Source organism: Humulus lupulus, chromosome 3, assembly GCF_963169125.1.
Source record: "Humulus lupulus chromosome 3, drHumLupu1.1, whole genome shotgun sequence".
NCBI classification, from domain to species: Eukaryota; Viridiplantae; Streptophyta; class Magnoliopsida; order Rosales; family Cannabaceae; genus Humulus; species Humulus lupulus.
In genome coordinates this window covers 128,234,963-128,247,220 of record NC_084795.1, presented here as the reverse complement: position 1 = coordinate 128,247,220, position 12,258 = coordinate 128,234,963, and positions in this window count along the sequence as shown.

The window sequence follows — 12,258 nt, the reverse complement described above, 5'->3', positions numbered from 1 at the left end:
GTGATTATAGATCTGTACTCAAGATCAGATGGACTGAGCCAACTGAGTTTCTTCAGTACAGATTGCAAAAATACAAGAATCCTTTCAAATACCAGCACTTTCTCTCTCTAGAATACTCAGACCCAAATTTTCTCTCTCTAGAATACTCAGACCCAAATTTTCTCTCTCTAGAATACTCAGACCCAAATTTTCCCAAAAGTCTAGAAAGAAGAAGCAGAAGCCCCTCTCTAATCCCATAAGCCCTCTATTTATAGGCTTAGGGTCATACATACGGTATCCCCTAGAATCGAGATATTTTATTATATTTATTACATTTAAATTACAAAAAACATTCAAAATGTAACAAAACCCCCCATTTGTGGGAAGAATGAGAGATTCCCGCGTATCTTGTTGAAGCCGTTTCTGGGAATCTTGACTTAGTCCTCCTCTAGCTAGTTGATCCACCTCACCTCCACTCTGGTCAATCATACACATGTTGGTCGGACATACACTTGCTGGTAGGACACGCAAGTGCTGGACATGCACTTCTCTCCTCTAACATTACACTCTCCTCTAGCATGCCATTTCTTTATTTGGACAACCATGCACTGGTTGGACATATGCATAAAGACCAAATTCTTGGGGTCTCCTTGGACCACACCCTTGGGGCCTCCTCGGACCACACCCTTGAGATCTCCTAGGATGCACTCTCCTTAGCTCTCCTAGGATGCACTCTCCTTAGCTTTCCTCGGACCACACCCTTGGGATCTCCTAGGATGCACTCTTCTTAGCTCTCCTAGGATGCACTCTCCTTAGCTCTCCTAGGATGCACTCTCCTTAGCTCTCCTAGGATGCACTCTCCTTAGCTCTCCTCGGACTAAGGTCCGAACACACCCTCCTTAGGTTCTCCTCGGACCAAGGTGGTCCGACCGGACCTCTTGGGGCTCTTCTCCTCGGACCAAGGTCCGAACACATGCTCCTTGGCTTCTCCTCGAACCAAGGTCCGACCGGACCTCTTGGGGCCTCTCAAGCAGTCCAAATTCTTCGTCAGTATACCGGGTCACTTTATCACAACTCTGAGGAGTCAATGTATTTATTGACTATTAATATGTCTTTTACTGACCATGCACTTGCCACTTTTTACCTTTATTGCCACGTCATTGATCTCCAATTTTTGGGGATAACAGCAGTAAAAAAGGACTGACATCTTGTATGTCAAAACACTGCTTAAATGGTCATAAACAATTTTCTCAAGAGTTCAAATGAATAATAAAAGTGACTCGTGGACTAAGTGAATTTTAACATCGGAACCACATAAAAATTTATATTTATATTTATGGTTTATTATCAAGCTTAATCTCTCTAATCAGATTTCTTAATCCCCTATTAACAAAAAATAGGGTCAATTATTTCAGTTTATGAAACTTTCTATGTGCAGTTGTCATATATTAATATATAAATAAGAAAGTTTGCATTAGAGGATCACGTATATTTGGAATAAAATGGAATGTAAACAAGGTAAATTCTATTGCCAACTAATTAACAAGAATCTGGTAGGTAAAAAGTAATGAAAATTATTCTCCTCTCACTACGCACTATTTTCTCCACACTATAAAAGGCGGATCGAGCAAGACGACGATAGAAAGAAGAAAAAGAATAAAAGAATTGGTTGTTAAAAGCGACCAAAATGCAAATTCAATGTTCTCTCTTTTTTAAAGTTGAAAATATATAAAGAAAGAAACCTTGTATCGACTTAGTAATGGGTTACATAATAAATATACATGGAAGTTGGTAGGCATATATTCTCCATCATAAGCAAAATTGACCTTGTATATAAATATATTGTCTATATAAATATAAGGGAAGTTTACATATATCTAGCTAGAATTGAAACTATTTACAAAAATATATTCAATCAAATTATTTACACAAATATTGGTATTACGTCAGCACCATATACCGAAATCCAAAATAATCACTTTCATAATTGAAAAAATGAGAAAATCTCGCTTCCCTTTATTTTATTTTATTTTTGTGTTTCTGGGATTAAAAAAGCTACATTTTGGTATCGTATGGTGCTAACAAGATAACAATTGGTTACCTTTTCATAAAAAGAAATTATGCACTAATTTTTTTTACTTTAAGATAACATTATCTTATATATATTTTGGATACCTATTTTGATTACTCACCTTTAAAATCATTATTTTATTTTTATGTTATATTGTATTGTCTTGTTGTTTAAGATATGTTTACATTTTTTTTAGCAACATTTACGTTACTTTCAAACATATATAAAAAACTAATGAGTTATAATAAAGTATAAGAATATATCATATAGCTTATTAGCAAAGTTAGTATAATTAATTTTGTTGGGAATGTTTCTATGATGTTTAAGATACTATTTGGTTTACTTATAAGTTTTCTTTTTAGAAAGATATCAAAATTGCTCTGTAAAATAAGCTTAAATTATAATATTATAGGTTACTTTATAGTAATCCATGAAGTTGGTTAATATGTTAAATTTTGTTCAAATTCTTTGTATATTAATAAACTATAAATTAAAGTAACTAAGAAGTAGCTTTTGATTTTGGTTATTTTTTCTGATGGCAAAAAAGTATATCATTCTTACATATCAAAATGATTATCTTGAAGAGTAGGTCGCAACGGTACTATTTTTGAATCCAACCGACTAACGGTGTGGCTGAAAAATATTTGTGAAGTTATAGAAAAGATAGAAGAGAAAATAAGAAACGTTAAAAAAAAAAGAGAGAGAAAAAGTAGTGTTGATGCGAAGAAGGAAAGATAAGTTTAAATTCTTATAATTTGGTACAGTGAAATTCGGTATATGCAAAATAAATAAGTTTTTGGTTAATGAATGTAATTATTCCTAAATATAAATATTTGACAATGTATATACATTTTGACATATTGAAGGCATGGGCTGAAAGCAACTTAGGGCAGCCGACAATTTCTTATGAATCTTCCTCATAAAATAACTGTCAAAATTTAAATATCTATCTCATTTTTAAAATGGACGAATCAAAATTATAACGGTAGCCATCTAACTTTGCTCCCTAAGTCCAATCAATGCATTCAAGCATATATATAAAATATAAAAAGTAGCATCTAAAATATAACATACTTTGAACGTATTTTCTTTTTCATGGCTTATATTTTTATTATTAGAGACTCATTAATAGTTTTTTATCTTGTTGTAAATGATATTAAGATGATATTATCCAAAAAAAAAAAAGTATTATATATGATCGATAGATTAATTATGCTGTAGGATTAACTAGCTTTTTTAATGCTTTCTAATTATACAAGTAAATCAGTTAATAAAAGTAACTCAGCCCAGTCAAACTTTATTTTCCAAACATGACTTTAGAGTTTAGAGGACTAAACAATAGTATATCTTCCAAAATAATATATATTATTTAATTTCAGTTATAAAATCGATTTGATTAATAGTATTTTTTTATGATATAAAAATATTTGAGTAAGACTTACATTACTACACATATAACTATAGGAAAAATCTTTGGTACGGGCATGGAAATAGCCGCAGGAGTGGAACTCTTTTTCTTAAAAGTTATTTGTGGATAGGGATAAAGAATAAGGACAATTCTTTTATAAGAACTTTATTTTAAGTTTTATTGGTGGGGCTTTCAGTATTTCTCGATCCGTGAACAGTTTTCAGAGTGATTTTTTTTTATTATCGTGTATATTATAGTTATTTAGAGCATCCTGCAAATTTTTAGAAAATTCAGAATAGTTTTTAGTACCGAAAACTAGGTTAAAAAAATTCAGAAAATTCCGAATAGTTTACAGTGCCGAAAACTAGGTTCAAACATGTTGTTTTCCACGCGCATAAAAAAAATTAGTCACGCGTGCAACAACATATTTGAACTTCCTACAAATTTTCAGAAAATTCTAGGTTAAAAAAATTTCGGAAAATTCCGAATAGTTTACAGTACCGAAAACTAGATTCAAACATGTTGTTTTCCACGCGCATAAAAAAATAGTCACGTGTGCAACAACATATTTGAACTTAGGTTTTGATACTGTAAATTATTTGAAATTTTTTGAAAATTCGCAGGATGCTCTAAATAGCTACAATATACATTGTCAAAAAAAATCACGCCGAAAAATATTCACGGATCGAGAATACTGAGTCCTGTCGGTAAAGCTTAAACTAAAGCTCCTAAAGAAGAATTCCCATATCCCCAAATGAATATATGTGGGCTTGTTTGTATGGGATCTTCTCTATTGTTTACTGTTTAACTATTGCTTGTTTTTTCCAATGGCCAACACGTCATCTTTTTTTCCATGCTAAAAAAGTCTAAGGCTAATACGTGAACATCTCTCGTAACCATTATTCTTCTTTCTTTCTTACTTTTCAACTACAATTTTTTTTCTTCTTCTTTATTTATTTAGATAATTCTTCCAGCAGTCGGTCCTAGGCAAAGATAATCTCAAGCATAGATTGGTGGCAAGATTTATTAAGAAAGCGGCAAATCTGGGGATACTTTACTCCAAAAAATCAAGAAAATTTTCAATACTGATGATGAATTATAAACATGTTATTCGAAGAACAATTAATAACTAAAAATGATAAAAATAAACTAGGCAGGATGGTGTTTTTAGATGGGTGTAATAACGTAGAAGAAACTATGGAAAAGCTTAATTATTTCATTGATATCTAAAAGTAAATATATACAAAGACTATGAAACTAACTTCCGATACTACTGGTATGGTTACAACAGAAATATAATTGAAAATACTTTGAATTAGTAAACTCCTAGAATTAAGGAGCTTAATCACCTATTATGCCCCTTAAGATTGACTTCTGGAAACTAGTTCAATCTTGCGTCGAAGATGAAGGAAGCGTGGACGTGGTAGAGCCTTTGTAAGAGCATCAGCTAGTTGATCATTGGATGACACATGTGTAACTTGTAACGAGCCAGTTTGTACTTCCTCCCTGATAAAATGAAAATCAATAGCAACATGTTTCATCATGGAGTGAAAAGCTAGATTAGAGCATAACTGAGTTGCTCCCACATTATCGCAATAAATGACTGGACAAGTAGGCACTTTAATATATAAGGCAATCAACAATGAACATATCCATGTAAGCTCCGCTGCGGTATTGACAACGGAACGGTACTCAACTTCAGTGGAAGAGCGAGCTACGGTGCGTTGTTTCTTCGAACTCCAAGATTCTAAGTTGCGGCCAAGATAAACCAAATACGCACCGGTTGATGAAAAGTCATCTTTGTTGCCACCCCAGTCGGCATCAGAAAAAGCATGTATATTAGTGGAAGAGTTAGGATATAGTTGAATACCCTCTTTAACAGTGCCTGCCAAATATTGAAGGAGTCGTTTGACGCAAGTCCAATGATCAGATGTTGGGCGATGCATATATTGTGATAAACGATTGAACACAAAGGCTATGTCTGGCCTGCTAATTAAGAGATATTGAAGGCTGGCCAGCACAGCACGATACTCCAGATTGTGAAGTCAAGTGTGTTGTGGTGGGAAGAGGAGTGAGGACAGATTTTGCTTCTATCATGTTGGCTCAACTTAACAACTCCAGTATATATCTTATTTGAGATAGAATCAAGCCTTGCTCATTGGGTACAACTTCAATGCCCAGAAAATATGCTAATTTTCCAAGATCTTCGAGTGAGAATTTCTTGGCAAGGAGAGTTATAAACGCATTGATCTGAAGATGCTTATCTCCCGTGATGATAAGATCATCAACATACACAATAAGATATATAATATGGGTGCCATCATTATAGACATACAGTGATGCATCAGCCAAAGAGTTTGTGAACCCAAATTGAATAAGAAAGGAGCGCAATTCATTATACCAAGCACGTTGAGCCTGCTTGAGGCCATAGATGGTCTTTCGAAGCTTACAAACATAGTTTGGCTTGTCACTATCAATGAAACCTGTTTGCAAACATAGCTTGCAAACAGGTTGGGTCATATATACATCTTCATACAAGTGTCTTTGTAGAAAGTCATTGTTTATGTCAAGTTGGCGAAATTCCCATCCATGACTCACTGTAATGTCAGCATTAAACGTATCACTGTAATATCAGAACAATGTGAATAGTTGTTGGCTTTACAACCGGATTAAAAGTATCATGAAAATCAACTCCTGGTCTTTGATGGAATTCTTTGGCTACCAAGCGAGCTTTGTACCTGTCAATAGAACCATCAGAATTTCTTTTAATTCGAAAAATCCATTTACAACCAACAAGATTATGAGCGGAAGATGGTGAGACAAGATCCCAGGTCCCATTTTTAACTAAAGCATTAAACTCACACATCGCTTGTCTCCACTTGGAGTCTTTTAATGCTTGAGTGACTGTGGTTGGTTCAATTTCATCCACTTTGGCAAGTTGAGCAAGAAGGTTCATTCTCTGAATAGGTTAATTATGAATATTATTTTTGGATCTAGTGACTATTGTTGGAGTGGGTGGTATGGTGTCTTGATTTGCACAAGATTGAGAGCAAGTGGCGGTGTAGTTGTGACAATTGGAATTTGGAGGGGAGGAGGAAATCAAGTGGCTATTGTGTTTGATTGGTGTGTGGACTTTGGTGGTTTGTGGTGTACAAAAGGGAATATAGACTCTACAAACTTGACATGTCGAGATATGTAATCTTTAGAAGAGCTTGTATCAAGACACGAAAAAGCATTTTGACTTGTCGAATAACCAAGAAATACACATGGTCTAGAATTGGACTCAAGATTGTGAGTTGTGTAAGGTCAAAGACACCCAAAAACTTTGAGTTTATTGTAATTGGGTTTTTCTTCAAAAAAATTTTTATATGGGGAATAATGTTGGAGGGTTGGTGTGGGCATCCTATTGATGAGGTATGCAGCTGTGGCAAACGCATATGTCCATTATTGTAAAGGTATTGATGCATGGGACAAGAGTGGAAGACCAGTTTCAACAATATGCAAATGACGACGTTCAGACATACCATTGTGTGAGGGGGAGTGGTGAGATGGGAAATTCCATTTGTAGAAAGAAAATTGGCTAGAGCAATGAATTCTCCACCATTGTCAGAGTACAAGGATTTTATGGATTTTTTAAAATGTTTTTCAACAATGGCCTTGTATCTGATAAAGACTTCTTTGACATCAGGTTTATTTTTCAATGGATAAAATCAAATATATTTTGTATAATGATAATATTTATATCCATCAGTAGAGAACACAGGAGATGTCCAAACATCAGCATATAAAATTTGGAGAGGATGCGAAGATGATATTGTAGATTTTGAAAAAGACAACTTATGACTTTTATTTGAAAGAGATGCATTACAATTGACATCAAATTGCATAGGAGATGTTAAACTGAGTTTATTGGAAGATAATATTTGTTTTAAAATAGGCACAATAGGATGTCTTAGCCTATGATTCCAATCATAAAATGAGCCTTGACACTAGAGAAAGAAATAATCGGGGTTGGTTCTGGCCACTCATATACGCCACCTTTAGCTTGACCCTTCAAAAGTGTTGTTCTTGTGCTTAGTTCCTTCACAAGAAAAGCATTTGGTAAGAATTTTGTTAAAGCATTATTAGAATTGCAGAATTGATAAATAGAAATAAGATTTCTTTTCATGCTTGGAACACACAAGACATTGTCTAGAAGAAAAGATTTATGAGGAGAATTTAAAGTTGTTGAACCAGCACTACAAGAAAAAATGGCTTTTACTTCGGTTTTTAAGCTTGATTTACTTCGTTTTTCGCTAAAATTCGCAACTGCAGTAGTTCGGAGCGAAGTAAAAAGTAGTTAAAAACTGAAGTAGAATCCCCATTTTCTACTTCAGTTTTTACATAATAACCGAAGTAGAAAGTAGGGCACGCATCCATCTTGAGCACTTTCTACTTCAGTTTTTAGGTAAAAACCGAAGTGGAAAGTGCACATTTTACCTCGGTTTTTACCTAAAAACCGAAGTAGAAAGTGCCCCCTTTTTTTTCATAATTATTTCTGATTATTTTTAAATGACCCAATTCTATTTTTATATTTTTTTTTTTTTGGGCCTAATTTTATTTAAATGGTCTAATTATATATATATATATTTTTTGGCCTAATTTTTTTTTCAACGGTCTAATTATATGAATTTATAGTTATATATATTTTTACACTTGGAATTGGTTAAGAATTTTTTTTGAATGAAAATATGCTAACTTTCATTAATTAAAAATGCCATACATAAGCATATAAAACACAAGTACTTAAGTAAGATAGCTAGCCATAACATTAATACATTTACATAAAACTAAACTTACAACTAAACGAACTTATAAACAAAATAGGCTTACTGATAAATGTATGTCATCAATCGACCTAACCATTCATGTTGGATTTGCAAGAGGTCTGCAATCTCACAATATTGCTTCTTCCCATCAAACTGTAAAATTAATAAATATAAATTAATTTTATAGATTATCGATACCAAAGTAAGTTATAAAAAATGAACTTACTTTTTATTTTAAGGTTTCTATTAAATTTTATGCCCGTACAAGATCTCTAATGTACTTCAACACATAAAAACCACATTCATGACTTTGTGGTTGTCTTGGACATGAAACATTGAATATCTTTGTAGGATTGCCGAGTAATTCATTGGAAGAAGCCTTATAATATGCACTATTTAAAAAGAAAATTAACAAAAGTTATTAAAATGTAGTAACATGTAATAGTTGTTGCATATTAAGAAATATTTTTAAAAATTTAAAACTTACCTCATTATCATTGAATCAATTTCTTCAGGACGTTTGTGTGCTTTCAGTGGATCCAAGAACACGATTTTTCCTTTTGGCATAGCAATCACCAACATCCAATGTTCCCTAAAATAATAAGCGTGTTAAATAAAATAATTAAATTTTTAATATATGAATAATCAAATAAGAAAAGCTTATAGTATTTCTTACTGTATGTTCCAAGGTATAAAGTATAGTTGACCAACTCTATCCATGGTCATCAACCAATTTGCCAAGTCAATGGTTGATCATTCTACATCGTTAACATTATTAATGCTAAGACGCTCAATGTCAAAAAGCTTGTAAAAGACACGCTGATTTGGAAATAGGGACTCCCAAATGCATCTGCAAAATTTTCTAAGTGTTAAATATTTTTGAAAAATTTCAGCAGAGCTTCCCCTATAAATAGGACTATCCAAACCTGTAAACATTCAATTTACTATGAAAATTTGCAACAGATCACAGAGCATTACTCATAACCATTCTAAATTTCATATCATTCCAAAGAATTAGTTAAAGGGATACCTTAATCTGAATATCATAGTTGAGCCTCCAATCATATGCAAAGTAGCAACTTGTTCCACATCCTCTGAAGTTATAAAGATTGACTCGCGATTCATGAATGGTGGGTCCACTGATATTGAGACGACTATGTTTATTCCCTTAACTCTGCAAAATTCTCTCACCATAAATTGAAGGCTAACATGGATGCGATTCATGATGTGATCGGAAAATGGTTGGCCTTCGGTCAGAGTGTTTTCTGGATTGACGTGAGACCTAGCTGATGACAGATGTGGGCTAGTCAGAGAATTACGGTTCGTCTTATCCTTGGATGGGCTTTTTGACATAGGAGGTTTCTTTTTTAGAGGACCCTACGCAACATCAAGTAAAAATAATATTAAAATAATGGACCGACAAATATTTTAATAGGTAACAAATTAAAGAATTCTTTTATACCTGATCAGTCATAACTAATTCTTTTGGCCAAGGAATGAATACGTCATAGGTATCTTGAACATAGTGTATCTCCTCAACAGAACATGGGATTTCAACATCCTCTTGTAACATTTTGGTGACTCGCACCCTCACGTATTCGTCTGTCAGTTGAACACCATGAATAGTCAGTGGACCCACCCCCATCAATGATATCACCCTCTGCCACCACATTATGAATATTATCTTAACAAAGTAACACATCCTGCATGTACGGTGTGTCATATTCTTCGTCATTCTGCTCGTCATCGTTGTCGTGTTCATCCATATCATCTATCCCACCTGCTTTTTTAGCTCTTTCCTCCTCTAAAGCTTTAAGTTCTGCTCTGAGCCTCGCAATTTCTGCATCTTTCTTACTAACAACATCAGCCGTTTCTTTTTCTATTTTTGGCTTTCTTCCAAAGACGGACGAAATCTTTGCAAATGACCTACAATAATCAACCCAATTATTTAAAAACTAAAATATTGTAGAATGAAGTTAAATGCAACAAATAAAAAATAATATCATACCCAAGTGCTCTAACACGGCTTGGGTGCTCAGGTGTCCTTAAAGCTTGCGTTAATATGTCATTCCGACCCTTTGCAATGATTTCTCCACTACTAACTTTTTTTTTCAACTCATTCTGTCAAACAAACCAGTGATCGCTTATATTAGTAACTTATAAGAATTTTATCATTCCTACATTACTTTAAAATACTTGCTTGAAACCACTTACAATTCTTGCTTCAATTTGTTTGTCCAAATCTGTGACAAGAACCTTCTTCTTTTCTCATGCTCTTATCCAAACTTGGTACCGTTCTACATCTGCCACACCTAGTTCATTTTTCTACAACATACAACAATTAATTAAAATATTTTCTTACATATACATCCTCCCATATTCTATTCTTCAATTCTTGTGGGACTTGTCTCCAATCCTTATAATTGAGAGAGACTGTTCTCCTAGTTTTAACTCCAAGGTACGATTGCATCTCGCTATATGTTTTCCCTATAGGTTGACCTTTATCATTAAACTTAATATTTCTCTTTATTCCCTTAGCTTTTTTATTATTGATATTGTTCTTCTTTGTTGGGCCTCTCCTATTTGGTGTGTTATCCCCTTCAGAATTTGTCATCTGCACATAAACAAGAATTAACGTTACAATTATGACATAAATAAATACATATTTAGCATAAAAATGAATACATTACTCATTGGACACATTTTCTTTTCTGTTTTCTTTTCTTGGTTGATTCACAATCTACTCATATTTCGTCTCTAATATCATTTCTAATGTATTCCCCATCATCATCATCTTCATTGAAATCATGGATTTGCTCAACTTGCTCATGTATTAGTTGTCCAACAATAAAATTATCATGAAACAAATCATCATTTTCTTCGTCATTTTCATCTTCTATAAACTGTCTTTCCGAGGTTCGTAAAACAACTGACAATTTATCATCAGCAGGGTCAGTTATGTAAAACACTTGTTTTTCTTGGGTAGCCATGATGAAAGGATCATTCTTGTGACCTTTCTTACTTAAATCAACCAAAGTGAATCCAAGTTCATCAATTCTAACCCCAACATTGTTTTCCACCCAAGAACACTTGAGAAGGGGAATTTGAAATAAGGAATAATCAAGCTCCCATATTTCTTCAACAACTCCATAATATGGCATAGTACCAGCTACTGGATTATTGTCTTTTGCACTAACGAAATGCATTGCTTCTGCAACAATACTTACTCCATTATTTTGAACCATTTGAGCATCATCTCTTAACTTTGTGTGAAATCTTTTTCCTCCAACAATGTAAGCATGGTGCTTTATTACATGAACACTTGCTCCAAATGATATGTGTTTTAACTCTGTCGACACTCCATGGTTTTCTTCTCCCAACCTTGCTAGAATAGTATTTTTCAACCATCGACTAAATGTTTTATGATGCTCATCTATAATCCATTTCTGTTTATTTTTAACCTTGTTTGGAATCATTGATTGTAATAACTCCATGTGCTCACTGCAAATACAAAGTACAACATTAAAATTTCAATTATACATAAAAATGAGCATAATGTTTATTAAATTTGTAACTTACTTTATATATGGTTGAACCTCAGGATTGTTTTCCAACACAACTAAATGAGCTTGATCTAATTATGCACGAGATATGTTCACTAGTGTTCCTTTCCCTCATAATCCTCTATCAACTCCATCCGAGTTATTCCGTGGTTTGCTAATTTCGATTGTGTCGATTCTAACCATGTACTCTGAACAAAATTCCACAGCTTCTTCTGCTAAATAACACTCAACCATACAAGCTTTAGGGCGATGGTGATTACGTACATATCCTTTCAACACCTTCATATTCCTTTCAAATGGATACATCCATCTTGCCCAAACTGGCCCACACAACTTCGCTTCTCTTACTAAATGGACCATCAAATGTATCATGATGTCAAAAAAAGATGGTGGAAAATATTTTTCAAGCTTGCATAAAGTTTCAACTAT